We start from the raw sequence: 14,271 nt of genomic DNA on the forward strand, positions 1-14,271 counted from the left end.
AAGTAGCCCAGTGTCAAGAATCAGGGATGAGCCTCTCAGGCAGGGATGGAGGAGTAATGGCCAAGGAACGTGGTCCTGGAAATGGGAACACCACTTGAAGCAGACGAGCTGAGTTGGAGCAGATGTGTACCCCACCTTGAGCTGCACTGCCGGCAAAGCCATTGGCAGTAGCTGGCTCTTCATTTGTCCTGAAGTCACGATCTTCGCTCACTTTGGTTTCTTCTAATTATAATTCACACCACCGGCCAAGCCTGCCTGGCTTCCGGGTGTCTGTGATGTCCCTTAGATGTCAGCAGCCACCGTTCCCCTGATCGTTTCCTCGAAAACCCCTCAAGCTTCAGTGACTCATAATTAAGTTTCTCCATGATGGTTTTTTTTTTTTTTTCCCTTTTGTTCTGCAAGGCAGGCCTAGCCTGCATAACTTTTGTCAGCAAATGGGGCTCAAAACTTTTCAGAACACAAAGTAAATGGCAGAGAGAGGCCACCTCCCTGGGAACCAGTGTTGCAGAACTGATCGACTTGGGCCAGTGCCTATGGAGCCCTCACCGGGTGATGGCTGTGCTTGGCGAAAGGTGTACAGTAAAGCTTGCTGGTCCAGCCTTCATTGATGAAAAATGTGTGATTATTCTAAAATAGCATTGGAGTAAGGTATATGGGGTTTGTTTGTTTTAAAATCTTTTTTGGCTGCCCCACGGCATATGGAGTTTTCCAGGCTGGGGATCAGATCTGAGCCGTGGTTGCCGAGTACACCGTGGCTGTGGCAATGCCGGATCCTTTAACCCACTGTGCTGGGCCAGGGATGGAACCTGTGTCCCAAGTGCTGCGGAGACTGCCAATCCTGTTGTGCCACAGTGGGAACTTCAGGCAGTATATGTTTAAATTAACTGGATTATAAGGCAGTCAACCCCGGGGCAACATGCCTGAGTCTGGACCGACAGAGCTGTCTCTTTCCAACTCAGACCTGGAACAGGTGCCGCGTCCCTCATCTCTGAAAGAGGGCCCTTAAACGGACCAGGGCTTCTCTTGTTCCTGCCTCTGCCCTAGTGGAGCTTGGATCGAATCAGTCGGGCTGGGCCTCTAGGGGGTAGTAACTTTGGGGCAGCTGGCTAGATGTCACTACTGGCCGTGCTGCTACCTCGGGCTGTGCAGATAGGCCCACCTTGCTTTGCTGTGGAGGCAGGGAGGGCCAGGCAACTCAAAACCACATGCTCATCCCTACTGGCCTCAGCCATGGCACTCTTATCACCCCATGGGCACTCCTCTCTGAGTCCTGACAGAAGATTTGCCTTGTCCTTCCTCAGGTTCCCCTGGACCCCTTTTGTGGCTGTGCATAGCTCAGGACTCTTGAGCTAGAATAGATCCTGCAAGTTTGCTTGCAGCATCTTCAGGTGATGTGTGTGTGTGTTCTTTAAAATGTGCAAATCAGAAGGTCAGTCTTTTTTTTTTTTTCTTTCTTTTTTTTAAGGCCGCACCTGTGGCACATGGAAGTTCCCAGGCTAGGGGTTTAATCGGAGCTACAGGGGCTGACCTACACCAGAGCTCACGGCGACGCCAGATCCTTAACCCACTGAGCGAGGCCAGGGATCGAACCCGTAACCTCATGGTTCCTAGTTGGATTGTTTCCACTGCGCCACAACGGGAACTCTGGGTAAGTCGTGTGGCGTTCCAACCTCTTCCCCAGAATGTACACGTGGGAGGGAAAGACCCTTGCACTCCCCTAAGAGTGGGGAGGGCCCTCCCAGGCTATCTCCACCCCGCCTCCCGGTAGGGGGACTCCTATGCTCGACCGTATACGTAATCCCCAGTTTCTACTTGCTTGTGGACAGTGGCTGCCTCCCAAGGGACTCCCCTTTGACAGCTTGCCATGATAGAAAGTCCCTCCTTATCCTGAGCCCCAAAACTTGCCTGGCTGGAGTTGGAGCCTTGGCTCTCTGGTCTACACCACAGGACCTGGCATGATTTAAATACTCAAGGGCAGCATGCCGGCTCCCTCCAGCCCTCTCTTTGGGCCTCTCTGGGCTGAATGTGACTTGAGATATTTTCTCTAGATTTGAGGCCTGAGGATGTCTTTCCCCTCTCTGCCCACCTCTCTCCAGGGCTTTAGTAAATATTATTCTGAGACGTTTCTGACAGAATCGTGTTGGAGCAGAGGTAGTGGAATCCATAACTTGGAAGAACACATTTTTGGCAAAAAAAAAAAAAAAAAAAAAAAAAAAAAATTGCTTTTGTGTGACTGTTACTTCAACTAGTCTGTCTGCCAATGTTCCACTCATTACACATCTGGGTGGCTGGAGCGGTTTTCAGTTGTTTTTTGTTTTTGTGGTTTTTGACCCCTTAGCTCCTTCACTCTCTCCCTTTACTTTCCCAAATATTAATGTGAGAATCAAAAGCCATCTTTCATTGCAGAGATCTGGGCTCGTAGGCTGGACTTCTGCACCTGAAATTTCCCCGGAGGTCTCACTCCGTTCCCTTTGAGAGCATCTTCTCCCTGTGACGGCTGATTCTCCAGGGTGCTCAGGCTTTCTGACCCTCCCAGGCAGTGGTGCTACCTCAGCCCAGCAAAAGGGGTTCATGGCCTGCGTGCAGCATCCTCGCAGAGGGGAGGCATGGCACCAGTCTCTGGCTTTATACCACTTTGCCTTTGCTCTTTCAACACAACTGAGCCCCCCTGCGGGGACCTTGCTCACTCCTTCCTACCTGTCGACCCCTGACCAGGCTGGTGGTGAAATGGGACTGCGAAAGGTGCTCCCTAACTGAAGTGCTCGTTCCCTTCTTTCCGTCCATTCCTCGATCCCTCTTTCCCCAGAACAGGCCTCCAGGGACCTCCAGCCACCACGCTCTGCTGAAGGGCCCCACTTCCAAGTGCAGTCAGGGGATGACCAGCTGTAATCCCCGTGAGGACTGGAGACTTCCACCTTGAAGGTAAGGCCAGCACCTCTCTGCTTGCAATTTTACTTGTGCAAATGCTGTCCTTTATAAAGTGTCCTTTGCTATCTGGATTTAAGCCCAAATGGAGCTGTGTCCTTCTCAGGGGCTCTGTGTGGATGGTGGAGGCTTATAGCCTCATTGATTCCCATCAACCCCCTCCCCCAAAGGAGCCAGCAGCAGGGCCTGGTAACCCTGAGAACCCTGGAATCTCTCGAAGGGCAGAGGATCTTGCGTCTTTGTCCTGGGCACTAAGATGACCACTCAGACTCCAGACCATAGAACTAAGGTGGTTCCTGTTGTCTCTGAAAAGGGTTACATGGTCATGAGCCTTTGCCAGCCCTGGTGCACTGGGAGTGAAAAAGCACGAAATGCAGCTGGTTCTTCCCTGGAAATAAATTTCACTCACTGGCTGGAGCCAGTGGACACATCTTGTAAATAGAGGCCTCGGCTTTAGGGCTAAAACTGCCTGTGACTGGTTTTGAGTTCTCTAAAGAACCTATGTCCTGCTGTAGGAAGGAGGACCAGGAGAGACCCCGTCTTAGGGAGGAGGCCCAGCTAAGTGAAGAGGGGGAGCAAGATCATGAAGCAAAATTCAGGTGAATTACATAGTGAATGATAGAAAAATGAAACCATGAAAGAACTCGTTTAAAAAAAGAGGCAGGAGTTCCCACTGTGGCTCAGCAGTAACGAACCTGATAAGGATCCATGAGGACTTGGGTTCGATCCCTGGCTTTGCTCGGTGGGTTAAGGATTTGGTGTTGCCGCGAGCTGTGTGGCTCAAGTCACAGATGTGGCTTGGATCCTGAGTTGCCGTGGCTGTGGCAAAGGCTCTAGCTGCAGCTCCAATTTGACCCCTTCCCTGGGACCTTTCATATGCCATGGATTTGGCCATAAAAAGACTAAAAAAAAAAAAAAAAAATGAGGGGAGTTCCTGTCGTGGTGCAGTGGTTAACAAATCTGACTAGGAACCATGAGGTTGCGGGTTCGATCCCTGCCCTTGCTCACTGGGTTAAGGATCCGGCGTTGCCATGAGCTGTGGTGTAGATGGCAGACACGGCTCGGATCCTGCATTGCTGTGGCTCTGGTGTAAGCTGGCAGCTACAGCTCTGATTCGACCTCTAGCCTGGGAACCTCCCATATGCCGTGGGAGAGGCCCAAGAAATGGCAGAAAGACAAAAAAAAAAAAAAAAAAAAAGATGAGGTGATGGCTCATTTGCTTTTGCAGCAGGGAAGATCTTTTTAAGGATAGGACCAAAAAAAAAAAAAAAAGGAATTCTAGGGGGAAAAATAGGTTGGTTACATTCAATGTAAAAAATATGTTTAGGAGTTCCCATCTTGGTGCAGTGGTTAACGAATCTGACTAGACTAGTTACCATGAGGTTGCGGGTTTGATCCCTGACCTCGCTCAGTGGGTTAAGTATCTGGCGTTGCCATGAGCTGTGGTGTAGGCCACAGATGCGGCTCGGATCCTGTGTTGCTGTGGCTGTGGCGTAGGCCGTCAGCTACAGCTCTGATTCGACCCCTAGCCTGGACACCTCCATATGCCACAGGAGCAGCACAAGAAATGCCAAAAAGACAAAAAAAAAAAAAAAAAAAAAAAAATGTTTAGCAAGGCAAAACAACAAAACAAAACGCTACACATTTAGGATAAAACCTTTGCCACACATAGAACAAGATTTTTTTTAATTAATAAGAAAAAAATCTAATTTTAAAAAGGGAAAGGAGGAGTTCCTGTTGTCGTGCAACAGAAAAGAATCTGACTAGTTACCGTGAGGTTGCAGGTTCGATCCCTGGCCTTACTCAGTGGGTTAAGGATCTGGCATTGCCATGAGCTATGGTGTAGGTCACAGATGCGGCTTGCATCTGGCGTTGCTGTGGCTGTGGTTTAGGCAGGTGGCTATAGCTCCAATTGGACCCCTAGCCTGGGAACCTCCATATGCCACGGGTGCGGCCCTAAAAAGACGAAAAGATAACACAACATAAAATAAAAAGGGAAAGACCTGAAGAAGCAATCCCCATAAGAAATACTCAAGGCTGATAAGTACAGAGTGAAGATGCTTTATCTCTGCAGAAAGCAATCAAAGCAATAATAAGAGGCCATTTTTCTTTCTTCTTTTTTTTTTTTTTTTTTGTCTTTTTGCCTTTTCTAGGGCTGCACCCGCAACATATGGAGGTTCCCAGGCTGGGGGTCCAATCGGAGCTGTAGCTGCCGGCCTATGCCAGAGCCACAGCAACACGGGATCCGAGCCATGTCTGTGACCTACACCAAAGCTCACAGCAACGCTGGATCCTTAACCCACTGAGCAAGGCCAGGGATTGAACCCGAAACCTCATGGTTCCTAGTCGGATTCGTTAGCCACTGAGCCACAATGGGAACGTCTCCTTCTTCTTTTTTTTTCTGTCTATTTTAGGGCTGCACCTGCAGCATATGGAGGTTCCCAGGCTAGGTGTCAAATCGGAGCTGTTGCTGCCAGCCTACACCACAGCCACAGCAATGCCAGATTCGAGCCACATCTTCGACCTACATCACAGCTCACAGCAATCCTGAATCCTTAACCCACTGAGCAAGGCCAGGGATTAAACCTGTGTCTTCACGGATGCCAGTCAGATTTGTTTCCTTTGAGCCCTAACAGGCACTCCCATTTTTCTATTTATTCAATTGACAATATCCAGCATTGATGATGGTGGGGGAGAAATGAACACTCATAACCTGATGTTGAGAATGTAAGTCAGTATAACATCTCTGGAAGGTAGATTGGCACCACGTTTCAAAAATTTAAATGCATATTTCCTTTGATAGCGTGGTACTACTTTTAAGAATTTAACCTACAAAGAGAGTGTAACAAGTAACAGAAGACATATAACTTTACTCATCCAGTGTTGCTTCTAAAATGTAAAAGTCATAAGCCCTTATAATATCCAGCAGTAAATCTCATACATTCCTAACGTGCTATTGTAAGGATTCATTTAAAATGATAGTATCAATGTATAAAACCTTTAAGGCATGGAGAAATATCCACGACATATGTTGAGTGTGGGAAAGCAGCTTACAAAAGAACATATGTTGTGTGAGACTACGTAGGTTAAAGTATACACATGTATATAAAACATATGATATTATGTTACATAATAACATGCACATAATGGCCTCTATATTTAATACCTATAGATCTCTATATTTATCGAATGAGATCATGCATTTAATGAGATAAAACAGAGTAAATGCTTTATGAATGCTAGCAATTAGGAGATGAGGGTGGATAGGCAGCCACATGTTCAGGTATATTTTATTTCAAGCTAAGAAATTTGGATTTACCCTGTGTCCATGGGGAGGCAGTAGAACTCAGTTCAATGAATACTTACGGAGTGTCTACTGTAGAAATGCCAAAATCAAAAAGGCTTTTTCACAGAGAATATTGCTACAGAGAGCGAGGTTTGTGTTAAGGGAAGGTCAGCCAGTTAGCTCCAAGGGGGATTGCCGTGGGGACTTCATCAGGGTCTGGGGCCAGCTCTTAGCCTGTCCCCCTAGAAACCCGACTTTGGAATATAGAGAAGTGGGTCTGCATCTACGACTGGCTTACTGACATTAAGGGTAAAGACTGATGTCTCGAGTAGGGTGCTGCTCTATTTCAATGAGACATAAGCAGTGTGCTCAAATGTGACGTGTTCAGCACATTCGTTTTCAGCAGACCTCCGTGGGAAGCGCTCACTACTATTGGTGGTACCAATCGATGAGGGCTGCCATTTATTAAACATTTACTAGGTGCCAGACAATATCTTAGGCACTATGTATGCATTATTTCCTTGAGGCCTCAAAACAACTCTGTAAGGTGGGTACTATTATTTATTATCTTCATTAAATTTTTTTTTCTTAAATCTCATTTTCCTAATACTGGAGCACTGAGTCACCATGGGCCTGAACTGCCCATGAAGAACTGGGTATTATCTGATCCACTGAGCCCTAAGGTTGGGCATGGGCAGCAGAAACCCATTATCAAGTAGAAAAGGTATTCGAGAGGACGTCCTGTTGTGGCTCAGTGATAATGAACCCGACTAGGATCCATGAGGATGCGAGTTTGATCCCTGGCCCTCCTCAGTGGGTTAAGGATCCAGCGTTGCCGCGAACTGTGGTGTAATCACAGACGCATCTCAGATCTGGCATTGCTGTGGCTGTGGTGTAGGCTGGCAGCTGCAGCTCTGATTCAACTCCTAGCCTGGGATCTTCCATATGCCACAGGTGTGGCTTTAAAAGGATGAAAGAATGAAAAGGAAGGAAGGAAGAAAGAAAAGAAAGAAAGAAATGGCATATGAAAGGTCAGATTTAAGAATGTTTAGAAGATTCTTTTTGTATGTTGCATGAATAGGTGACTATATACCCATAGGAAGAAAGGAAGGAAGAGAGGAAGGAAGGAAGGAAGAAAGAACAAAAGAAAAGAAAAAGAAAGAAGGAAAGAAATGGTATATGAAAGATCAGATTTAAGAATGTCCAGGAGTTCCCACTGTGGCTCAATGGTTAATGAATCCGACTAGGAACCATGAGGTTGTGGGTTCGATCCCTGGCCTTGCTCAATGGGTTGAATATCCAGCATTACCATTAGCTGTGGTGTAGGTCGAAGATGCAGCTTGGACCTGGTGTTGCTGTGGCTGTAGTGTAGGCCGGTAGCTACAGCTCCAATTCGACCCCTAGCCTGGGAACCTCCATATGCTGCAGGTCCAGCCCTAGAGAAAAAAAAAAAAAAAAAAAAGAAAAAAAAGAATGTCCAGAAGATTCTCTTTGTATGTTGCATGAATAGGTGACTATATACCCATAGTATCTACTCCTGCTGCGTGGCCTTCTCTACCTTAATCTAAACTTAAAGCCTTAATCTCCACCTGTGTAGGCACCTTCTAGATATGGACTGCTGAGAAGTCTCAGTGCAATGCAAGAGTACCTTTGAGAGATGGTGCAAAGAGAAATCCTTCCACCTTCTTCGATGGTCAATTTTGCGTGGACTGAGAGATGACCAGAAGTGTGGGTATATATAGATTCATGCGCAATGGCTAATGGTTTGGCTAGATGGTCAGGGATTTGGAGAGGAAATATTACGTCATTTCCTATGCATTTATGAAGCCCTCTGCTTCAGGGTCTCACAAGGCTGAAATCAATATTTTGGCCAGGGCTGTAGACTCATGTGAGGCTTGACAGGGGAGGGGTCGGCTTCTGAGCTCACATGGTTACTGGAAAAATTCAGTTCCTTGCAGGCTGCTGGACTCTGGGCCTCAGTTTCTTGCTGCCTGTTTCTCCTTCATAGGGAAACTCACAGTATGGCAGTTTGTATCTTCAAAACTAGCAAGAGAGTCTCCTAGCCAGATGGTTTATGACTTATGTGAAATAATCACATACACCCTAAAACCTTTGCCTTATTCTACTGTTTCTTTTTTTTTCTTTTTGTCTTTTTCTATGGCCGCACTCACGGCATATAGAGGTTCCCAGGCTAGGGGTCTAATCAGAGCTGTAGATGCTGGTCTACTCCAGAGCCACAGCAACGTAGGATCTGAGCTGTGTCTGCGACCTACACCACAGCTCACGGCAACACAGGATCCTTAACCCACTGGGCAAGGCCAGGGATCGAACCCGCAACCTCATGGTTCCTAGTCGGTTCGTTAACCACTGCGCCACAACGGGAATTCCCTTATTCTACTATTTCAAAGCAAGTCAGGTCCTGCCTATACTCAGGGAAGGGTATCACACAAGCCCATAGACATCAGGAGGTAAGGATTATAGGGGCCTCCCTAGAGTCTAGCTTCCTTGTTGATCAGCGCCGCTAATGAAAATAGCTTCTTGCTGAGTTCCCTTGAAGTGCAGTGGGTTAAAGATCCAGCATTGTCACAGCAGTGGCCAAAAAAAAAAAAAAAAAACCCAAAAAAAAAAAACAAACAAAAAAAAAACAAAAACAAAACAAAAAAAAACCCAAAAAACAAACCCAGCTCTTTCAATTGTCCCAAAGCTTGGCTCTCCACGAAGTACCATCCTATATGGAGGCATCGGGCCTGACCTTGATGACTTTTCAGCCCTCCTTTCCTACCATGGCTCAAAAATTCCTTCCCCTCATTTAGAGCTGGCCCACTCCACAAGCACATCCTACTGTCGCGTGGTGACCCATGAGCTCTGGTAGATGCAGCTAAGATCCTCTCCACCCTCTGTTACACAATGTTTGAGCATGAGGATGAGATGACTGATCAGACTTTCTGATACCTTTTTTTTTTCCTTCCTCCCTACCTCTCTTTCTCCCTTCCTTCCTTCCTTCCTTCCTTCCTCTCTCTCTTTCTTCTTTTTTTCTTTCCTCTTTTTCTTTCTTTCTTTTGTCTTTTTTGAGCCATACCTGTGGTGTATGGACATTCCCAGGCTAGGGATTGAATCAGAGCCTACGTCACAGCCACAACAACTCAGGATCTGAGCCACATCTGCAACGTACACTACAGCTCACAGCAAAGCCAGATCCTTTTTTTTTTTAGGGCCGCTCCCATGGCATATGGGGGTTCCCAGGCTAGGGGTTGAATCGGAGCTACAGCTGCCGGCCTCTGCCACAGCCACAGCAAAACCAGATCCGAACCATGTCTGCGACCTACACCACAGCTCACAGCAACGCCGGATCCTTAACCCACTGAGCGAAGGCCAGGGATCGAACCCAAAACCTCATGGTTCCTAGTTGGATTCATTTACTTCTGAGCCACAACAGGAACTCCCAAAGTCAGATCCTTAACCCACTGATTGAGGCCAGGATCAAACCTGCATCCTCATGAATAGTAGCTGGGTTCATTACTGATGTGCCACAACGGGAACTCCTCTGACAACTTTTAAAAACAGCTCTTTATTGAGATAAATTCATATAGTATATAATTCACCCACTAAAAGTATACAAGGCAATGGCTTTTAGTATATTCACAGAGTTGTGCAATCACCAATTTTGGAATATTTTCATTATCTTAAGAAAGTTCATATGCCTTAGCCATTACCCCCAATTCTTGCATCCTCCCACCCTTAGACAACCACGAATCTCCTCTCTCTCCACATAGATTTGCCTGTTCTGGACATTTTATATAAATGGAGGCTATATCAAATTTTATTTATCCATTCATCTGTTGATGGATACTGGGTTTTATTTCCACTTTGTGGTTATTATGAATATTTGTGTGCCAGTTTTTATATGGACTATGCTTCAATTCTTTTGGGTATATACCTAGGAATTGTTGGGTTATATGGTAACTCTATGTTTAACTTTTTGGATACTACCAGACTGTTTTCCTAAGTGGCTGCAGCATTTTACATTCCCATTAGCAGTATTTGAGGGTCCCAATTTCTTCACCTCCCCACCAACCTTTGTTATTGTCCATTTTATTTGTTATAGCCATCCTAATGGTACAGGATGTGAAGTGGTATGCTATTGTGGTCTCGATTTGGATTTTCTTGATGGCTAAAGATATTGAGCATCTTTCCATGTGCTTGTTGGTCCTTTGTATATTTTCTTTGGATAACTAACTGTTCAGATCCTTTTCTCATTTTAAGATTGGGTTTACAATAACTTTTTGATAAGTCACAAAAGAATCCATGTTCACTGAGGAAAACCTAGATGCTATGCATGAGCATATTAAAAATAAGAGATGCTCTCCCAAAGCAATAGAAATAAAACCAAAAATAAACCAATGGGACCTAATCAAACTTAAAAGCTTTTTCACAGCAAAGGAAATCATAAAAAAAAAAAAAGACAACCTACGGAGTGGGAGAAAATAGTTTCAAATGATGCAGCTGACAAGGGCTTAATCTCTAAAATATATGAACAACTCATACAACTGAACAGCAAAAACCTGAACAACCCAGTTGAAAAATGGGCAGAAGACGTAAACAGACATTTTTCCAAAGAAGACATATGGATGGTCAACGGGCACATGAAGAAATGCTCAACATCACTAATTATCAGAGAAATGCAAATCAAAACTACAATGAGGTACCACCTAACATGGGTCAGAATGGCCATCATTAGTAAATCTACAAATAAATGCTGGGGAAGGTGTGGAGACAAGGAAACCCTCCCACACAGTCGGTGAGAATGTGGAAAACAGTATGGAGGTACTTCAGAAAACTCAATATAGAACTACCATATGATTTAGCAATCCCACTCCTGGGCATATATTCAGACAAAGCTTTCATTGAAAAAGATACATGCACTCCTATGTTCAATGCAGCACTGTTCACAGTAGCCAAGACATGGAAACAACCTAAATGTCCAATGACAGAGGGATGGATTAAGAAGATGTGGTATATATACAAAATGGAATACAATTCGGCCATAAAAAAGAACAAAATAATGCCATTTGCAGCAACATGGATGGAACTAGAGACTCTCATACTGAGTGAAGTAAGTCAGAAGGAGAAAGACAAATACCATATGATATCACTTATATCTGGAATCTAATATATGGCACAAATGAACCTGCCTACAGAAAATAAACAAACTCATGGACACAGAGAACAGACTTGTTGCTGCCAAGAGGGTGGGGGAAGGAGTAGGAGGGAGTGGGAGCAACTGGGAGTTTGGGGTTAGTAGATGGAAACTAGTGCATATGGAATGGATAAGCAACGAGATCCTGTTATATAGCACAGGGAACTAGATCTAATCACTTGTGATGGAACCTGATGGGTAATGTGAAAAAAAATGTATATAAATGCATAACTGGGTCATGTTGCTGTACAACAGAAGTTGACAGAACACTGTAATCAACAATATTAAAAAATTTAAAAATAATAAAAATAAGAGATGCTATTTAGCATGCACATATTACAAGCACTGTACTGAACTTCCATGCTTGCCCTAAGGCACACAGGTAGAAATAACAATAGCTAATGTTGGAGTTCCCATTGTGGTGCAGTGGAAATGAATCTTTTTTTTTTTTTTTTTTTTTTTTTTTGTCTTTTTGCTATTTCTTTGGGCCACTCCCGTGGCATATGGAGGTTCCCAGGCTAGGGGTCGAATCGGAGCTGTAGCCACTGGCCTACGCCAGAGCCACAGCAACGCGGGATCCGAGCCGCGTCTGCAACCTACACCACAGCTCATGGCAATGCCGGATCGTTAACCCACTGAGCAAGGGCAGGGACCGAACCCACAACCTCATGGTTCCTAGTCGGATTCGTTAACCACTGTGCCACAACGGGAACTCCAGAATCTGACCAGTATCCATGAGGATGCAGGTTCGATCCCCGGCCTTACTCAGTGGGTTGGGGATCTGGTATTGCTGTGAGCTGTGGTGTAGGTTGCAGATGTGGCTTGGATCCCACATTGCTGTGGCTGTGGTATATAGGCTGGCAGCTGTAGCTCTGATTTGACCCCTAGCCTGGGAATTTCCATACGCTGTGGGTGTGGCCCTAAAAAGCAAAACAAACAAACAAAAAAAAAACGCTAATGTTTATTTATTGAGCTTCTGTTAGGTACTAGCCATTCTTTCTTCCATGTGTCATATCATTTAATCCTCCCAGCAGTTCTTCTGAAGAGATGCTATTTTCAGCATATTTATTTTTTAATAAAGAAATTGGGTGAATTCCTGCTGTGGTGTAGTTGGTTAAAGATCTGGCATTGCCATAGCTGTGGCTCAGATTTGATGCCTGGCCCAGGAACTTCTCTGCAGGTGCAGAGAAGAAAATGAAGGAAAAGAAACTGAGGCCCACAGACATTGAGTAACTTGCTCACCTGCACATAGCTTGCTGGTGGCAGGACCAGAGTTTGGAGTCAGGCAGTCAAAAGTTCCCAGCTTTTGCACTCAATCCCCACTCTGCATTTCTGAATCCAAAGGCTCTGAGCAGGGAGTTCCCGTCGTGGCGCAGTGGTTAACGAATCCGACTAGGAACCATGAGGTTGCGGGTTCGGTCCCCGCCCTTGCTCAGTGGGTTAACGATCCGGCATTGCCGTGAGCTGTGGTGTAGGCTGCAGACACGGCTCGGATCCCGTGTTGCTGTGGCTCTGGCGTAGGCCGGTGGCTACGATTCAACCCCTAGCCTGGGAACCTCCATATGCCGTGGGAGCGGCCCAAGAAATAGCAACAACAACAACAACAACAAAAAAAGAGACAAAAAGACAAAAAAAAAAAAAAAAAAAAAAAAAAAGGCTCTGAGCAGAATAAGCCATTGCATCACATTGCCTCTTGTTCTTTCTCTCTCTCTCTCTCTCTTTTTTTTTTTTTTTGGTCTTTTTGTCCTTTTAGGGCCTCACCCGCAGCTTATGGAGGTTCCCAGGCTAGGGGTCTAATCAGAGCTGTAGCTGCTGGCCTATGCCAAAGGCGCAGCAATGGCCAGATCTGAGCCGCGTCTGCGACCTACACCACACAGCTCACAGCAACACCAGATCCAGATCCTTCACCCACCGAGCGAAGCCAGGGAACGAACCTGCAACCTCATGGTTCCTAGTCAGATTTGTTTGCGACGGGCCCAATGGGAACTTCCCTCTTGTTCTCTTTAAATAGCTAAGTGTTTTCTTTGATGATTATTTGTTTTTTAATGCAACATGGCAGAAATTTCTCTCAAAGATCCCTGAAGACTTAAAAATGGTTTAATTTCCACTGGGTCTATTTCTTTTCATTTGTTTCTCTTTTTCTTCCATAAGTAGCCAAATCTTTTCATACCCTGATGTTACTGCAAAATGAATTTGAAAATTGTTGAAATGACGTTCTACTTCTCTGTGTGTCTAAGAATCATTTAGAATAACACAGGACATAAGGCCTCCTTTCTGTGGGAGGAGAAGGGAGATTTTCTGTGGTTCTAATTTACAGGGCTTCACAGAACTGGCTTACACTGTCTTTGCAACTTATTATCTCTGAGACTTTAATCAAATGACTTAACTTTCCTGCTCACTTCGTCGTGCGCAGCACAGAGTAAAGGATCTGGAAGCAGAGCGACAAGGGACAACCTCATTTCCCAGCTTTCCATTTGTGTTATCTTGGGCAAGTCCCTTCACCTCGAGGGGCCTAATTTTGCCCAGCTGTCAAATAAATGGGTTGCATCCGAGGCTCTTGGAGGTTTCTTCTGGCTCTGACGTTCTGTGTTCTGTGCCTACCTCCTAGTTGTAAAGATTGGGCATTAAGGTGATGTTTCTCACGAAACCATTTTGTTGTTGTTGCTGAAAACAAATAAATCCTAGGTAGGGGTTTCAAGGGGAAAATGTATGAGGCCTGGAAGGATGTTTGGGGATAAGATGCACTGCTATTTCTAGGAAGGGGATGGGCGTGACGCGGCGCTGAGGCGGTTGTGAAGGCAGCGGAGCATCCCTGCAGGCGCAGATCTCGTCTGAGGGCTGTAGCTGAGGCCGAGGCCCGGGA

General features: G+C 45.6%; 1 protein-coding gene across 2 annotated transcripts in view; it reads left to right on the plus strand.

The window, feature by feature from the left end:
* RALGPS1 (Ral GEF with PH domain and SH3 binding motif 1) overlaps positions 1-14,271 on the plus strand; it is a 334,371-nt gene that overhangs the window by 29,788 nt on the left and 290,312 nt on the right. The window contains exon 2 of one of the 2 annotated variants that reach the window (XM_084996167.1): positions 2,807-2,922. The exons of the other annotated variant lie outside the window; for it this stretch is intronic. The gene's annotated coding sequence lies outside the window, so the exon portion shown is untranslated. The remainder of the gene's footprint in view (positions 1-2,806; positions 2,923-14,271) is intronic. 2 annotated transcript variants of the gene reach the window in all.

This window comes from Sus scrofa, chromosome 1 (assembly GCF_054392235.1).
Source record: "Sus scrofa isolate SSC_HxYL_T2T_F1_AM1 chromosome 1, Sscrofa_HxYL_maternal_Yorkshire_Landrace_v2.0, whole genome shotgun sequence".
NCBI lineage: Eukaryota > Metazoa > Chordata > Mammalia > Artiodactyla > Suidae > Sus > Sus scrofa.